Raw genomic sequence first — 19,547 nt, 5'->3', positions numbered from 1 at the left:
TGCTCTTGCACTTAGAGTTTTTAAATGTACATTTATTAAACCAAGTCCTCCAGCTTCTATATCATGAAATATTGTACACCTTCGTATGGGTTCGTATTTCGAATCCCAAATAAATTTTGCACATTCTCTGTGAATTTTGTCAACTTCGTTGCCATTGTAATTAATGTTGGCTACAAGGTACCATATTTTTGATAGTAAGAGCTGGTTACATATTTTTGCCCTGCTTCTAATTGATAGTTGTCTGAGTCTCATTTGTGAAATTTTTTTAGTAATTTTGTTATGAGCTACTTCCCATTGCTTGTTATGATGAGTTTGGTCCCCTATGGTGATTCCTAAAAGAGGGAGGTGTTCATTAATTTTAATTTCGTTTGGCACGGTTGGCTTATTTGCCCACCTGCCGACGAACATCGCGTGGCATTTATGAAAGTTGAGTTTTAATGCGGATGCCTTTTCAAAAGATTTAAATACATTACAAGCAATCGTGAAGGACTCGGCTGTGGTTAGCGTTAACGTAACATCGTCGGCATAGGCTAGTACTTTTGTTTTACCTTCTTCTCCTATATGAGTACCCGCTATGCCGGGATGTCCCGATATCGCTCGTATCACCGGATCTAAAGCAAGAGCAAATAGGATCATAGATAAGCTGTCTCCCTGTCTGACCGAGCAGTCAATTTTAACAGGTGCCGACAGTTTCTTGTTGATTATGAGTCGTGACTGTGCAGTGTTATATATGTTTGACATTACGTTTTGAAATTTCTTCCCGAAACCTGCAGCTTTAATGACTTCTTTCAGGTACTGGTGACTAACCGAATCGAAGGCTTTTTCTATGTCCAGACTTACCAACAGGCATGGTTGTTGTGTTCATATATGCATCTATCTGTCAGAATATTATCTTCTATTTTTCTGTTTTTAACGCCGCAGGTTTGGAATCCTGATATTATTTTATGTATGGGTATTTGAATTCGTTGTGATATGATTTTGGATAAGATTTTATAGTCTGTATTCAGGAGTGTAATGCCTCTCCATTGTGAGTTTGCGTTGTTTGTGGTGTCTTTATTTTTTGGTATGAGTGTTATGTAACCGAGGTTGAAATATTCTAGGATGCTTTCCGAATTCTGTATTTCGTTTAGCATTTTCGCAAATAGTGTCTCAAACAGGGGGTAGTAAGCTTTATAAAATTCCGCCGTCAGACCGTCAGGTCCTGGAGATTTGTGTAGTAACAGGGACTTTATAGTATTTTTGCATTCAGTTTTTGTAATGGGGGAATCTATAATTTCAGCTTCTGACTTTGATAATCTCGGTAAGGTTTTTAACAAATTTTATGTTTCTGTTTTATCACTTTGTTTTTGGGAGAAGGTAGTTGTGTATTGTGAGTGGAAGAATCGCAGGAGATTTGCATCTCCCTCGACCTCTGTCCCCTCATGTTTTATTTTATGAATGGTGTTTTTTTGTTTTCTCTGCTCTTCAAAGAGCCAAGCTGCTTTGGACTTCCCTTCATCATGTTCCATTGTTCTGATTTTTGCACGTATCCAGGCCCCTTCAGTCTCTTTTATTTCTATTTGTTTCAATTTTGCTTTAAGAGCGTTGATAGCTATTTTATTTTCTGGGAGGGTTCTGTCTGTGTTGTATTATCGTGTTAGTTCTTTGATTATGATTCTTTTTTCTTGGTTTGTTGTATATTTCTTATGTTTTCCTATTTTTATAGCAGCCTGTTTTAAATGTATTTTGAATTGGTTCCAGGCATACACTGGATTTTCTATTTCTGTTATGTTGTCTAATATTCTTTTTATTTCTGTTGTAAATGTGTCTGTGTTGATTATACTGTTGTTTAGCTTCCAGAGTGGGTAGTTTCTGTTGGCGTATATATTTCTGTCGTTAGCCTCATGGGAAAGTTTGCCCTTAACCATGTAGTGGTCACTAAAAGTCAATGACAAGTGACAAACCTCCTTAAGTTAATCCCATATATCGGCTTATGTAGATTCTGTCTAGCCGTGAGGCATTGGTGGGGGAATAAGGAGTATAAGCTTTACATGTTGGATGTAATTCTCGGAATATGTCTTTGAGTTGACATCGCTGTATAATGTATGAAAAATTGTTTTTTGTTGTAGCATTTTTTACCTCTATGTCTAATATATTGTTTTCTACAAAATTCATGTCACCGGCCGCAATTATATTTCTTGTGTTTGCTAGTTTGGTTTCTAGGGTCTCCCAAAAGTGTTTTTTGTGTGTGTGTTCAGCGTATACGTTAATTAACGACACTATTTCATCTTCCCAGACTATTTCAACCTCTAGCACTCTGTGTTCTATTAGAGCAGAGTGTGATAATAATTGTATGCTACTTCTCTTACTTATCAAAGTCATTAAACCTGGAATGCCATTACTTTGGGCTTGTTTGCCAAGAATGTAGTAGTGGCACTGCAGATTTCTGTGTAGTTTTTGTTCTGCTTCTGAATTTTGTTTTAATCTGGTATCTTGTAGCATTACTATATCTACTTGGGTATCTGATATATTGTGTTTGTTAGCAATTTTTGTGAAACCTGGTTATTCAATCCATTACAATTCATTGTAATTATCTTAATTGGCTTATTCTTCATTTTTTGTATATATATTAGCAGGCTTTATTTCTTTCTGTTTTTCCTTTTTCTCTTTTTGCTTTTACATTAGGTACGAACTGGATTTTTTTACGTCTCCCTGGGGTAGAAGCGCTGCCGTTTGCTTCATGTTTTCCCCTTTCGTCAGGTGTCATATTCTTTTCTTCCTCTTTTCTCATAGATACCTGATCTTTATCTGTTTCTAAACTAGTACTATTCCTTTCTCTTTCTTCCGTTGTTTTTTTCCCTTCTGGATCCACTGGTTGTGGTGTCACAATTGATGTATTTTGAGAATCACCCCGCTCCAATTCCTCCTCGTTAGTGCCTATTTGGTTTTCTTCTTCTAGATGATGTACAGTATTATTATTTTCTTGTACATCATCTACTGACTCTAGCTCTTCTTCTTGGTTTGGTTGGTTTACTGCTGGTCGTTTAACCAACATTGATGCATATGTTTGCCCTTTACAGTCTTCCGTGTCATGTCCGATTCTTTTGCATTTATCACACTTAGGTGCCGTACACTGCTTTCGCAAATGTCCAATTTTCCTGCATCTGAAACATGCCGGAGGCCATCCTGGAATTATGACTATTCCGGTCATTTTTTGAACCTTAAACTTTTTACCTTTGCTTTTAAACCTTCTATTATATCCTCCTCTGTGTATGGGGCACCGACAGGATCGCATTTCAATATGCAGGCTTTTGTCCAGTCAAGTTCTTCAGGTAGGTTTAGCGAGTTCAAGACGTCCATTCCGATATCCTTAGAATTATTCGGCGACGTTTCTGGAGATTTCATTGTAGAATCCTTTACTTTATTTTCTTTTCCAATAAAAGTGGCCAAACTGGATACTGTAGACTTGCAGGGTTGAGTTACAGATTTAACTGTGGTCGACATTCCTACGGCAATTACTTTCGGGAACACGGGCAATCACACTGGTGATCGGCTTAAGCCGAACTAATCCACTTACAATGGGAAAATAGCTTAGACATCGAGCACAAAAAAACACGTCTGCACTGGTCGCTATCCAAACAACTTCGCCACATCCACTAAGCTACACAGGCTCATGCAGTAAAGTAGGTGACTAAAAATTTGCATTCTGTGTATATCTGGCTCGAATCTGTTTTCTTTTGAGATTTTCATAAATTTGGTCTTATTTTTTTTTTGCATTTATATCTAATCCAGATTCTTTACTTTCTTCAATTAGTAGCTGCAGTAATTTGATTAATTTATTTCGGTTTTCTGCAATTAGAATGGTGTTATCAGCATATCTGATTGTTGTATTTTATACCATTGATACTAATCCCTATTTTTTGTTTTTCATTCATTTTCATCACTGCCTTACTATAGATATTAAATAGATTTGGTGAAAAGATACAATCTTGTCTAACTCTTCTTTGTATTTTCACTTCAGAAGTCTCAGAGTTAAACAGCTGCATTTTCCGTTTGGTGTAAATCCTTTTTATAATCTTAAGTGCATGATCTTCTATGTCTAATTTATCTAATATATTGAACATTTTATTACGTTTTACACGGTCAAAGGCATTCTGAAAGTCTATGAAGCATATGCAAATGTTCCTATTTCTTTCAAGTGATCTTTCTATTAGAGTGGTATCTGTTGTTACGTTTAACTTAAGGTGTCGTGAATTATCTATCATGTTACCATTATCATCGTCATAGAGTTCTGATAAGTACTCCACCCATCTTCCATTTATCTTCTCATTATCAATGATTATGTTTCATTCTTTGTCCTTGATGTTATTAGACTGTGTACGTTTTGCTTTTCCATTTAGTCCTTTCACTTTCAGGAATGCTTCTCTAGTTTTGTTCCTATTTTGTAATTCTTCTATCTCGGTGCTTTGCCTATTTATCCAGTTTTCTTCAATCTTCTGCACAACTGTTTGATTCTTTTATCCAATGTTTTTTATATCTTAATCTTTCTTCTTCATTTGCTCTACTTTTCCATGTTCTTCGTTCATCGATATATGGTTGATTACTTCTTGTGTAATCCATGGTTTTTTCTTTCTTTCTTGTTTATTGATGTGATTTTTAGCAGATGTTATGATATCTGCTTGTAGTCTATTCCACCGAAAGGGTTCATTTTCGTTTTGCAACTGTGCAAACAGCAGTTCTGAAACATTGTCATTAATTTTTGATTTTACTATTGGATTTTGTACCATTTGCAGATCCCATTTTAAGGCTTGACTTGTTTTAATTTTTATTGTTTTCAGGCGAATATTCATCTTCATTAAGCCAGTCAATAATCAGATCCACAGTCAGCAATGTCATCACCTTTGAGTTCTGTATTCCATTGAAGTAACGTTTACTGACCACAATATAGTCTTAATGATTTTTATATCTTCCATCTGGACTTTGCGATGTGTATCTTGCTGTTGGTTTTTGCTCAAAATAAGTGTTATTTATGATGAGACTATGCTTGTTACAGTAATCAATCAGTTTTTGTCCTCTCTCATTCCAAGTCCAAATGCGCCCATGTGTGTAGATGTTCTCTCTGATCCATCTTTCGCATTCCAGTCACCCATAGCACAAATAACTCGATCTTTCTTGCCTCCAACATCCTTTATACACCATTCTATTTCACCATACATGCTGAAATAGAATGGTATGTGAAGGAAGTTGGAGGTCTGTTTCCTCATTCTTTTCTGTAGGATCATATATCTGAATGATCAGCATATCTCTAGGTTTCACTTCACTAGAATTGCCATTACTCTATCTGATTTTTTGATGACATGGATAATGTTTTTATTAGTTTTCTTCTCTACAATGGACACTACACCTCTCCTTGGTATTTCACCACCTGACGTATGTACTTTATATATCTTGCCATTTGGAAGTTTCCACTCAAAATCTGATGATCCTTTCCAAAAGGTTTTCGCTTATTCCTAGTATACTAATATTCAATCTCTCCATCTCTCTCTCATCACATTAGCCAATTTTCCACATTCATTCCATCTTCTTACATTCCAAGTAGCAATATTCAAGCAATTTCTGCGTTGAGTTTCTTTATAGTAGTCAATGACTGACGATACCGCAGGGCCTTCTACATCACCCTGACACCACCGTTCCGGGCATATTGAGATTATCCGGGCTTTATATCTTTTCTGTTTAGACTCTGTGTATGCTTTGTATATAAAATATACAAAAATTAATAAACAAAATATCCAACTAACAACTGCAAAGAAGTAATACACATATTACAGTTAGAAATGTATATATTTTTATTTCATTTTGGTTTACGCTTAATCTATCTTGGTAGGCTCCTGGGAGTGAAGAGTGTTTCTCCTTAGTCCAAAGGTAATAAGAATGACAGTTTATTGACTGTCAAAAACGTAGGCTAGGATGCTAGTAATGTAGGATATTAAGACTCCATGTTTAGAACTGGAGTTCCTACGACTAGGTTTGTATTTGTGATAACAGAATCTTCTTTGTGTTCAGACCATCCATTCTGCCGTATTGATAGTGTCTAGTTACTGTTTAGGTAATCGACGCTTGAGGCAGATGACATGTGCTGCTCTATGTGTTTTGCTCTCTATGGGGTTTTGATTATGACAATTGTTTGAGACTGATGATGTGCTGAATCCTGTTTATAACAGACTGCTTTTAGATTTAAGATATATTATTATTATCATTATTATATGACACCTCCAGGGAGTCCAAAGACTCATCTAGAAAGGGCACCTACTCCACAACTCTCCGTCTTCACCACTCATTCCACCAAGTACTTTCACCATATACACCAACGCCATCTACTTCCGACCACCACAACTACTATTATTTTCACAGACAGTCACAAACATCCATGCTCATGGCGGGATTCGAACCCGCAGCCTTTTGGCTGGAGAGCAGATATGCTGACCACTCGGCCAACCAGGTTAGTATATATAGAGCAAAATTGTTAGGACTGTAGGCCCAAGGTGGGGAGAAGAATATCAAGGAAGACTAATTCTCCATATTTTTTTCATTTTCCATTGGAAATTTAATACGAGGATGTAAGTTGTTGCTTTTTTTTCTTGGAAGAAAAGAAAGTAGCTTCAGGATATAGCTTGATAACGAAAATATCTTTAATATAAAGTTCGTGAAATGATAGTTGAGAATGTTCAAGATAAAAAATACCAGAGGAGAATGAACTACTCCTCAGCATTATTCCCCTCCATCTGCTTTTTTTTTTCAGCTGAAGTGTGTAGTCGCTGACTGGAGGAACTTTTTCTAAGCTTATCTTTGATTGGTTCCCGAGTTAGTCGACCTCTGGCACAGGCAAGCGGGATTTTCCACCCGGAAACTCGGTTTTTTCGTCCCGTAAACTCAAGAAAATCGACTGTTGTACCCAAATTATTGCAGACAGTGACATATCTTGTTAGGGTTAGCTACCAAGAGATGGCAGCACTTGTTTGCCAGCCTCTTCATCGGTGGCTGCTATAATTAGTGATTAACATGGGCCAGCTATCTCTGATTGGCTACCGGTGGAGATTGAACTGCCCACTCAGTCTCCAAAAGCTAGATAGGGTATAAAGGCCTCGCCTACTCCTATTAAGGAATAAAAGGAGTTAGTTGATTTTTTTTTAAACTTTTCTCGGCTGAAAGGAAATAGGCAAAGATTGTCTAGCGTCTATATTCGGTTGTATTTACAGGGTGTTCGGGATAAATTTGACAGTTTCGTAAGGAAAAAGAAAATCTTCTTTGTATCTATTAAATTTAATGAATTGACAAAAAAACATTACAGGCAGAGTTAATTACAATACTATCAACAAGATTTACTCAAAATAACCACCATTAGCATCGATCACAGCTTCAATTCTGCTTCGGAACCTCGAACAAGCTGATGCTACAGTCTCCCTGGGAAGGGCCGCAAAAACTGTTTTAATTTTATCCATTAACTGGGCTTTTGTATTACTGGAAGTGCGAATGGTGTCTTTTTCAACTGCGCCCCATACAAAATAATCCATGGGGTTAAGGTCTGGGGAGTTTGGAGGCCAAACATTTGGACTGGTGAAGTCGTAGAAATTTTCAGACAACCATTTTTGACTTTTCCCAGAGGTGTGGCAAGGGGCCGAATCCTGCTGCCATACATACGGCCTACCATTGGCTACCCTTGTTATCCAGGGCTTGACTACAGTTAGCAACTCCACGAACAAAGCCCGAATTCCAATGCCAGGGTTCTTCAACACCTGTTCCTGCAGATTTGCGAGGAATTCTGCTGTACGAACGCAATCAGATCGTCTGCTAGGGATCTTTCTTCTTGCTACATCCTCGTAGTCACCATTGCAAGTCTCTAGTTCATGCCTGATTGTTTTTACTGTATTCAGGGAGCATTGGGCAGCAGTCGTAATATCCTTATTTTGATGGCGGGCACGAATCATCATGATACAAGTTATTCTCTTCCATGATTCAGGTGGGTTCCAGCTATCCATCCTTTCTGACATCTTGTATATGAATGAAGAAGGGTCCAAACTTTTAAATGAAGAGAAGTGTGTGTTAATACATGTAACTTACGGAAAAATATAATTAATTATAAATATGTCAAATTTATCCCGAACACCCTGTATATGTGAAACCAAAATTCAAAATCAATTTTGGTGCAATAAACAAAAGATGTGTCACAGACGTCTTTGTATGTTAAGGGGTTAAATATATGAGATGGGAATAGTGACAGCAATTGAAAGGTTTCAGCCGAAGGGTTTCAGCTGTTGGTAATTTCAAACTAAATGTTAAAACTGATGATAATATCTGTAGGTCGTAGCGATAAGTTTATTATTATTATTTTTTTAAAATTTTAACCCTGAAATTCGACGATTTTTATATAAAAGAACGGAAGTGAACAAATGATTGCTTATCAAATGCAAGAAACTTCTCTATGCGATTAGTAGGATGGTAAGTGCAGTCCATGATTGGCTTAGAGGAACTTCTTTATGTATTTTTGATCTTTTGAATCCTCTTTATTAGGAGTTTACGCTTGAAGATAAGTTATCCGGGTTATACCCAGGCAGAAGAGTTTTTTTTCCATATTAGATTTTTCATCCTGGAAAATGTGAACACGGGCCACAACTTACACTGTCAATGCACTGGACTCACAGCTTTGGTTGCTTCTGTAGAAATTCTAAGTAATCAACTGAACCTCATTTCAAATTGAATATTTTGAATCCATTTCAAAAGGGATTTAACTTCATGATGCGCACTTTGGATTGTCATTATTTATAATTTTTTGAGATTAAGTCTTTTTTCGTCTCTTTAAAACGATTACATTTTTTTCAGGAACATAAAGCTAAATATGAAACTGAGCTAGTTCATTGTCCTCGGTGTAAGGTTGTGATGAAACGGAAAAAACTAGATGAGCATTTACAGAATAGATGTCCTATGAATTGCGCGAAACTCCCACACTGTGGGGAGCAATTTCCCAAGAGAGATTTATATGTAAGTTTGAATCAATAACGATAACGATAGACGAACATTTTTATCGTTTTATACATGACATATAACTTCTTTTTTTACTTTACGTTATCTGAAGAATTTCATATAGTTTTGATAGATAGCTTTTCTACCACCCTTTTGTAAACAAAGTTATTTATTATTAACCATTTTCTCCTTTAATATAAAAATAACAGTATTAACATTGATATTTAGAATAAGCGATTACAATGTTTTGCTTAAATATCAATCATTCTTCATAACTTATATAGAAACCTGAATCCTGGTTGCTCCCATGTCCACTGTGCAACGCAATGGTGAATCCAACTGCTCTTTCTGAACATATGAAAACCACGTGTCCAATGAATAGAATGAAGTGTAGAAAATGTGGTCAAAGGTTTTTAAAGAAAAGTTTGGAAGTAAGTTTGGTCCTTTCAATACATCTAACCCCTTAATTATGACATTTATTCGATTTGGATTTTATTATTATTATTATTATTTTATTTATTTATTTTTTCTGATAATTTTCCTAAACTAAAATGGAGAAATTTCGGTGTAAAGAAAAAGCATGTATACACATTTTTGAACATTTGCTAAAACTAATTTTCATGCATGTGTAGCTCAAGAGCATGTGTATCTCAATGGATGTGGCGTTTGCATACCACGGCACTTGGCCGCACGAAGGCAGACTTGGTTTCGAATCTGGTCGGCGACTAGAGGAAATTTTTCTAAACCATTTTTCGACCGGTTCCCGAGTTAGTCGATCTCTGGAACGGGCAAGCTGGTTTTTCGTCCCGTAAACTCAAGAAAATCGACCGTAGAACCCACATTATTTCAGACATTAAATATATTGTGTTAGGGTTAGGGACAGGAGATGGCGACACATTTGAGCCGTCTCTCTTCACTGTGTACTGCTTAATTAGTGATAGCCTTGGGCCATCAGTCTTGATTGGTACCAGTGGAGATTGAACTGCCCACTCAGTCTCTAAAAGGCCATTAGAGACGGGAGTAGGCGAGGCCATTTAGATAGGGCTAAATGGCCTCGCCTACTCCCGTATACGAGAATAAAAAGGCGTTAGCTGATTTTTTTAATTTTAATGCAGAATTTAATTATAATTTAACTCAGAATAAATAACTCAGAACAAAAAAATTCTCGAACCTTTTCAGTTTTCTGTTCAACTAATTCGGGACTTTGTGGAGTTCGCAGAAATTCTCGGTACAAGAAGCTGTCTGCACAGTTCAGTTTTAGTTCCAAATCGATCAGTTTTATCATAGCATTTTCGTGAAGAAGTTTCGAAATGATATTGCAGTTCGGCTCTGGCTGGATGAAATTTATTGAAATTTTACAATTAAAATATATGTTAAAGTTTTATTTCAGTTTGACTAGTGTTATTGTGACAAAATTTGATAGAACGATATTTGTTTTCCACATACACGTAAATCGCTGTCTGCACAATAAAGCAGTATGTACACTTATATAAAATGCTGTAAAATGCAACAAAATGATTATTAAGTTTCAATGACACTTCTATATGATGTCTGTATCTTGAGTGGCGTAGGCATTTTGTCCTATACTCTATAAACGGGCAGCCTAGCAGTTTTCAGTAATAAAAGAGTGTCACTCTTTGAATGCTTAAGTACTAAAAGGATATTCTTTCACAGCATTTATTAATTTACTTGTTAGATTTAAATATAATTTAGTTGTTATAGAACATATTAGAGCCTGTGTAGCTCAGTGGATGTGGCGTTTGCACGCCATCGCGCTAGGTCGCACGAAGGAAGTCTTGGTTTCGAGTCTAGTCGGCGACTAGAGGAAATTTTTCTAAGCCTTTTTTCGACCGGTTCCCGAGTTAGTCGATCTCTGGCACGGGCAAGCAGGTTTTTCCTCCCGGAAACTCGGGTTTTTCGTCCTGTAAACTCAAGAAAATCGACCGTAGAACCCACATTATTTCAGACATTAAATATATTGTGTTAGGGTTAGAGACCACGAGATGGCGGCACATTTGAGCCGTCTCTCTTCACTGCGTACCGCTTAATTAGTGATAGCCTTGGGCCATCTGTCTCTGATTGGGTACCAGTGGAGATTGAACTGCCCACTCAGTCTCCAAAAGTTAGATAGGGCTAAATGGCCTCGCCTACTCCCGTATATACGGGAATAAAAAGGCGTTAGCTGATTTTTTTTTTTAGAACATATTAAATTAATGTTAAAAGAATATTTCAATAGAAACCTACTCAAGGATGGTTATTGAAATAGTGTTCATTCTCATATCAAAGTCGTCAGTATGAGCATTGGAACATTGCATCCTATGAAATTGTCATCATCATCATCAAATTCTTGACATGTACCCTTAAGGGGTGTACAGGATATGATAGTACTACATGAAAAATTTACATCATTACTAACTTCTTATATACAATTTTCCTCCAAATCAGTCTGTTACTTGTCAAGACTCCAACATTTTCAGATCTTATATTTCTATCGTCTAAGGCACTTTGTACCGCATCAATCCACCTATATGGTGGATTGTACCGCTTAATTAGTGATAGCCTTGGGCCATCTGTCTCTGATTGGGTACCAGTGGAGATTGAACTGCCCACTCAGTCTCCAAAAGTTAGACAGGGCTAAATGGCCTCGCCTACTCCCGTATATACGGGAATAAAAAGGCGTTAGCTGATTTTTTTTTGATTATTGCCATTGATGCCATTTGTTCACGCCTCTAATCTTTCTCGGGACTCTCATATCTGCGGTTTCTAGTGTTTGGTCAAGTGTTTTACTTCTGACCCAACTCTCAGATCCATAAGTTAAAATCGGTTCGATCACCGTCTTGTATGCAGCTGCTTTAGTGTTCCGACTAATTTCTCTCTTGATCCATATGAATTTATTCAATTGACTTCCTACCATAACAGCTTTTTTAATTCTGTTGATTATTTCCATGTTTAATTTACCATTTTCAGTAAAAATCATGCCTAAGTAGCTAAAATATTTTACTTGTTCCACAGGTTCCCCGTACACAACACAGTTGACATTTTCGCCAATTCTACCTATTTTCAATGTCTTTGTCTTTTAATGCTGACCTTCATACCATATCTATTACAACAGTTATTCAATTTAGTGAGGGAATTTTGCAAACTTGTAGCGGATTTATTTAGAAGTATAATATTGTCCGCATAAAGCAAAGAGCTGACATTAACATCTCCAATTTTGATATCCTGTTTAATACCACTTTCCTTCATAATGTGATCCATATAGATAATGAATAACAGAGGGTATAATGTACATCCTTGTCTCACATCAGATTTCACATTAAACCATCTTCCTGAACTTCCGTCAATTCTAACTGCTGACTTACAACTCAAATAAAGAATAAGTATTGCTTGATATAATGCACCATTGACACCATATAACTGTATCGTATTGAATAGCTTCTCTCTTGGCTCCTTGTCGTATGCCTTTTCCAGATCGACAAAACTTAAATACAGATCTTTGTTATATTCCCATGCTTTTTCAACTATTTGTCATAAAGTGAAGATTTGATCCTGACAGCCTCTATTTGGTCTGAATCCAGCTTGTTCTTCACCAAGCTTTTCTTCCACAATTCTTTTCAACCATTTCTCAAGTACACTTGCATAGATCTTGCCAGGAACACTCAGTAGGGAAATACCTCTGTAATTCTCACATTCAGTTTTATTTTCCTTTTTATATATAGGTACTATTAGAGCTCTACTCCAATCATCGGGAATTCGTCCTTCTTCCAGGCTTTCTGAACTATGCAGTGCAGCCATTGTAAGACTTTTATACCACCATACTTTAGCATTTCTGGTCGAATATCATCTACTCCTGCTGCCTTTCCACATTTCAAGCCTTTGATGGCTGTTTCTACTTCAAGTATGGATATGTATTACTGACTGCATGCATGGTCAGTGTTTTTTTACAACTGTGCTATCATCACTGCTTGTTTCTTTTAGCAGTTTTTCAAAGTAATTACTCAATACTTCAAGGATATCATTTTCTCTTGTTTTCATGTCACCTTTATCATCTCTAATTCCCTTTACAGCACTCTTTCCTCCATTTCTAAGCTTCTTCAACAACCTCCGATTATCTTACCACCTTCTTGATATTTCTTTTCTATGTTCTTGCCAAAATCCTCCTATTACTTTTGTTTAGCTAGTTTTACACAGCGTTTTGCTTTCTTACATTTGTCTCTGCATTCTCTAAGAGCACCAGCTGACTTATTTGCCAGGACCTTTTGATATGCTTTCTTCATTTCCTTCACTGCCTCTTTAACTTCCTGTGTCCACCATGGAGTTCTGATTTTTCTATCCTTGCAGACAACCTGACCACATGCCTCTCTGGCTGAATCAATCAGGGCTTTCTTCAAGGCTTGCAACTGAATCTCCAAGGTTTGATTTCTGTTCTCAAACTTTCATTTTTCCTTCAATAATCTTTGTGTATTTTAATCTACAGTTCACATCTGAGAGCTGCTCAGCGTTTATTTGCTTTAAAACTTTCTTATATGTCATTCTTTTCAATAAGAAATTCAATTTTATCCTGCTCAAGACTAAATAGTGGTCGCTTCCAATTTCAAATCCTCTGTACACTCTGGTGTCCTGCACCAGGGAGAAAACATCACTATCAACAATAACGTAGTCAATGAGTCTTTTCTTATTCCTTGCCTCTTCTATCCATGTGAATTTGTGCACATTTTTATGTTGGAACATGGTGTTAGTAATAACCAGTCCATGTCCTGAGCAGAAATCACAGGCATTTGCCATTATTATTAGCTTTGGTCTTTTCTCCAAAATTTCCCCAAATATTTTTGTATGTCTCACAATCATTTCCTACTCTGCTATTTAGATCCCCAACAAGGACCAACTTTTCCTTTTTCATTGTGTCAGTTGCTTTTTCTAAAGCATCAAAAAATTCCTCCAATTCTACCTTAGTAGAACTTCTGTGGGACCATAGGTACAAATAAGTCTCATTGTCCAATTCCCCATTCTGATATTTGCTCACATCACTCTACTTGAGACTGCCTGCCATTCAAGAAGATTAGCCTCGTAAATTGTGTTGAATAATATGGCTACTCCTTCTTTTCCTTGATTGTCATTTCCTGAATATAACATTTTGTATTTATTGCTCAGAAAGATCTCACCAGTTTTTGTCTTTTTTGTTTTAGTCACCCCTATTATGTCGATCTGGTACTTATCTAATTCTTCAACTAGCTCCATTTCTTTGCCATTCAGGCTTTTTATGTTGATAGTACCGATCTTTAACTCTGATGATGTGAGTTGGTGTGTGCTTTCAGATTTGCTTCAGTAGCTGACTTTTCGCTGTACGCCCTGGGTCCCTGGCGAAAACAACAGGGGCCTTGTTTAACCGGGCGACGCCTAGCCGGCATGAAATTTTGTCATGTTGTACCATCATTTTCTATATTCTTATGAAATTGTTAGTTGATGAATTCTTTGTTGGAAGAGTTCCATCAACTATTAAGTCTGATGCATGATGAGAAGGTGAGATGAGTTAAAGCTGGTATTTGGGATCTTTACCCAGTAGTAGTGTGTGTGCGTATACACTCATACACATCCAGCACGTAATGTAAAATTCTACAAATATATATGACCTTTATATGGATCTCTACCATTCGTAAAAAAGTCTTTATAAATTTCATTATATTCAATCATGTAAGAGAAGCTTACAGCTTTTTTAGAACTTATCAAATCACTTCGACATTATGGAACATAATTGCAGCGCAGCTTGAGAAAACATATTGAAATAAACAGGTTTAATGCCAAAATATTTCTGAGTCCTAATTTATCTATATTAATGTAATACAGCAAAGGAAAATAAAAAAAACCATCAGTATGTTGTTAAGCTCACAACGCTTTCACTCAATCAACTGTCTATATCCAGCAATTTCCAAATCATGTTCATAATGATCTTTACAGATATTACAGATGGGAAAGTATCAAAAATACTTTATGTGTAAGGGACAAGACTATAATAGTTACATGATGCATCCACTGAAAATTTAGAATTACATTTCTTAGAATAATCTTAGGAGACTTAAATGCAAAAGTGGGAAAGAGTATGAGTGTCAGGCCGGAGTGTGGCATGTTTGGTCTGGGTGACCGTAACAACCATGGTGAAAGACTGTTGGAATTTGCCCGTGCTAACAGATTAGTTATTACTAATACCTGTTTCCAGAAAAACCCACGACGGACCTATACTTGGACATCTAACATTGATAGGTCAAGGCACCAGATTGATTACATCCAGGCTCTCCAGCGGTGGAAGACAAGCATCTCTGATGTGCATACTTGTCCTGGATCAGATTGTGGTACAGACCATCAGCTGGTAAGAGCCAAAGTAAGACTAAGACTCCGAAAACTTCCAGGTTAGGCACATTCCACTAGACTGGATGTTAGAGTAATTCCTAGTGGATTCACAGAAGAAACATCAACTCGGCTGGATGATTTTTTGAAGACCAATGAGGAAATCTCACCAGAAATGCTTTGGGAAGGAGTCAATGTGATAATACAGGATACAGCGAAGAAGTATCTCGGCCCAATAAGAAAACCAAGAGACCCATGGATATCAGATTCAACATGGGAACTAATCAAAAGAAGGCGGTTAGAAAAACAAAGAGACACAGGGACCGAAGAATACAAGAGATTACATAGAGAAATCAGAAGAGCCATCAAGCAGGACAGAGAAAGTTCTATACCAATAAATGTGAAGTAATAGAGTTCCAGATGAGAAAGCATAATTATAAAAGGATGTTTTATTTAGTTCGTGACTTAAAGCACAAGTTTAAGCCTAAATTGAATGTCATCACAGACAGGAATGGATCATTACTAACAGAAGAGTTGGAAATCAAAATCAGATGGAAAGAATACTGTGAGGAACTGTACAGCAGAGTGGATAAAGAAAATGTGGAATCCTCCCACCAAGAAAATTTTGATTTGGAACCTTCTCCACTTAGGCATGAAGTTGAAAGAGCAGTCAAGCAGCTCAACAGCAATAAGGCCCAAGGTGCAGATGAAATTCCAGCAGAGTTAATTAAGGCCACAGGGAATGGAGGGATAAGAGTGTTTCATAGATTGATTACAAGGATATGGGAGACAGGATCATGGCCTAGAGACTGGAAGAAGTCAGTTTTTATACCACTACACAAGAAAGGTGATATGAAGGCATGGAAGAATTATAGAACTATTAGTTTGATATCTCATGCAAGCAAAATTTTATTAAAGATCATGCAAAATAGGATTGAGGCCAAAGTTAAGGCAGAGATGCACGAGGAACAAGCAGGTTTTAGGAAAGGTAGGGGCACCAAAGATCAGATCCTTTGCCTTAGACAGATCATAGAAAAATATAAAGAATTCAGACTCCCTCTGGTAATGTGTTTCTTAGACTACTCTAAACTTTTTGACTGTGTTGAGCATGTGAAACTGTGGGAAGTAATGAAAATAATGGGTTTTCCTCAACACACTATCAGGTTGATAGCCAACTTGTATAAGGAGCAAGAAGCCACAGTTAGAACAGGTGTTGGATTGACTGACTGGCTTCAAGTTTGAAAAGGAGTTAGACAAGGATGTTTACTTTCTCCTCACTTGTTTAGTATATATGCAAAAGACATCATGCGTGAAGCATTGGATGAGCTCAGGACAGGAATTACGATAGGAGGTAGATTGATCAGTAATCTGAGGTACGCTGATGATACAGTACTCATTTGTAATGACATGGAAGAACTAGGACTAATTCTTGACAAAGTTAACAGGATCAATAATAACAGAGGACTTCAACTCAATTCTAGCAAGACAAAGATCATGGTTCTCAAAGGAAAAGCAACCAGAGAAACTCTTGAGAAACAAATGTATCTTAATGGGGAAAGAATTGAGGAAGTCAGCAAGTTTGAGTACTAGGGGTCCATTATTAATGTGAAGAATTGCTGTTCAGAAGAAAAAGGTTAGGAATGGCTAAAACAACAGTCAGAGACTTGTCTAAAATCTGGAAGGATGGATCTATCTCCATGGGTACAAAGTTGAGGATTTTAGATAGAGTTGTTTTGCCAACAGCGACGTATGGATGCGAGACTTGGAACGTAAAGAAGTCTGATAAGAAACGGATATCTGCTTTTGAGATGTGGTGTTACAGAAGGCTGTTGAGGATATCATATACTGAAAGGCATACATATACTGAATGGGTGTTAGAAAAGATCAGTAGAACTTTAAGGCTCCTTAAGGATATTGACAGAGGAAAGTTAAAATATTTTGGACACATAGAAAGGATGGAAGGAGGACTTCTCAGAACAGTAATAGAATTTAAAGTTCCTGGAAAAAGAGGCAGGGGTAGACCATCAATGAGATGGATGGCGTGTGTGGAGTGACTGATCTTCAGAGAGTTGAGGCTGCCAGATAAACAAACAACAGGACTACATGGCGAGCCCTGGTGTGGAACATCATCGAGCATCGGAGTGACCATACGGCATCTGTAGATGCCCAGTGAACATAGAGAGAGAGAATAATCTGTGTCAAAATAGCCCTGTATGGTTGAAAGATCTGGGTCGAATTCACTTTATGACGTGAAGAATTTTTATAAAGATTTTTCCTTATGGAAATTCAAGTTCAATTCTGCAAAACTAGCACACTGACTACTGTTAGAGACATGATGCATTGGCTTTATTGTTACTTTTGTCAGAATTGAATATTTTATGGTGTTCAATGTTGTACGATATTGTAGTGAAGACAGCTGAAATAGTGACTACTATACCACCTGGTAGACGCAAGTAGAACATTTTGGTCAGGGAAACATGGAATTATAACTCAGCATTTGTTTTGAATGAAATTTTGAATAAAACTTAATTTTACATTCTATTATATAGAATAAAAAATTAAGTAAGCATTTTATTGCTATCAGTATTATATAGGAGTGCATAAGATGGCGCTATGATTAGTCATCTACTATCCACGTGGGTATGTACCAGATATTAAATTTTTACTATTGAAGAAAGGAGTCTGCTGGATAATGAGGTAACATGCTTAAGCGCACAGGGAGTAAAAACCCCACTCTGCATGCCATAAAACTAAAAAGCGCATAAAATTCAGCTTCTAAAGTTATCCTGTAGAAGCGAGTTTGGGCTTTAACATAGTTTATTTTACATTCACAAACAAAGGGAAAAATTTTTGGCAGAGAGACTCGATGGTTCAAATTTGTTTATATATCATCTGTATAATCAGGTAATCTTTAATGTTATATAACACCATATGATTATCTCATTTATTTAACTTTTTTTTTTCTTTCCAGGAACACAAAAAATCTTGCAGTATGAAAGAGCTGTGAAGATGCCATTTCAACTTTATAGGCTGCCTATTTTTTTTTTTTTTTTTAATAAAATTATGAAGCTTCATAGAGCTTAAGCAATCCGATTACTATAAAATTTATATGAATTTTGATATATAATGTTGGATGTAAATAGGATCTTCATACAATAATCATCTAAACCTCAGAAGGGATATGAAACAAATAGGTGAGAATGGGTTGGGTAATGAGTTTCTTAAATTAGTTTTCTGTATTAGTTGTCATAATTTATAGGAATGTTCATAGTTTAATCGTATCCAGATGTGAAATTAGTTTAGATGTACATAACATTAAATCTGTATACAAAAGCCGAAGTTTTCTGTATTTTATAACGAACTAGTAATATCAAGAGAACTCTTGTACACTGATTACCGTCCATCGTAGTTCGTGATTTTGATAAATCCTGAGCAGGATACACGAACCTGTAGCTATTTGTGCATTATGTTTTACGCAGAATTACTCAAGGAAACGTCAAGACGCTCAGGATGCAGAGGAACCAGATATCACAAGGAGCGATAAAGTCTTCATTCTTCACAGAAGATAAGTCATCTGATTTTATATAACTTACAGAAATGCAGAATTTTTCCGTAACATTACACTATAGAGAGAGCAATATTTTTCTCTTGCAAAGCAGACAAGATTCAGAAAACTTGTCTGCTTTGCTTAATGTTGATGTATTTTTGTTTAACAAGCAAAAATACATTTAATACATTACATAGCAGTCGAATGGTAGCGTAGACAGTGACGTAGCTATCCACAATAATAATAATAATAATAATAATCGGACCATATTCAAGTATTTGAGCATGTTCCCAGTAGTCTGTTATTATTAAAATTATTTATGGAATAAATTTGCTTTTTTATAATGTGATTAACGTAATGGATGTTTATTATGTTTTTTTTCTTCTCATCATTGCAGCGAAGGCTATTCATTCAAAAGTCTACGTGGGTCATATTGCATTTATAAATCTCAGTGTTATATAATTTGTGTAACTTATTGATAGCCTGCCACAACACTGAACATAAAAAAAATCGACATCATTATTTTACTTAAAAAATAATAATAAAATTGTAGGAATTAAAGATGAGGACACTGATGCTATTAGGAAGGACTATACAAGTAGATTGATACCTGACGGAAAACCATCCACTTCAGATAATGATAATGAATTCCATTATCATA

The 19,547-nt window shown here is 36.4% G+C and overlaps 1 long non-coding RNA gene across 1 annotated transcript; it reads left to right on the top strand.

Moving 5' to 3' along the window:
* Positions 1 to 740: 740 nt before the first annotated feature.
* LOC150106095 (uncharacterized) lies at positions 741 to 19,008 on the top strand. The gene is made up of 4 exons (XR_016548419.1): positions 741 to 792; positions 8,857 to 9,015; positions 9,282 to 9,428; positions 18,311 to 19,008. It is a non-coding gene; the product is annotated as an uncharacterized LOC150106095 (long non-coding RNA).
* The last annotated feature ends 539 nt before the right edge of the window (positions 19,009 to 19,547 follow it).

The sequence above is a fragment of the Typopeltis vanoorti genome, chromosome 6, assembly GCF_054136105.1.
Source record: "Typopeltis vanoorti isolate ZY-2024b chromosome 6, IOZ_Tvanoo_1.0, whole genome shotgun sequence".
NCBI classification, from domain to species: domain Eukaryota; kingdom Metazoa; phylum Arthropoda; class Arachnida; order Uropygi; family Thelyphonidae; genus Typopeltis; species Typopeltis vanoorti.
This window is presented reverse-complemented; position numbering and strand designations above follow the sequence as displayed.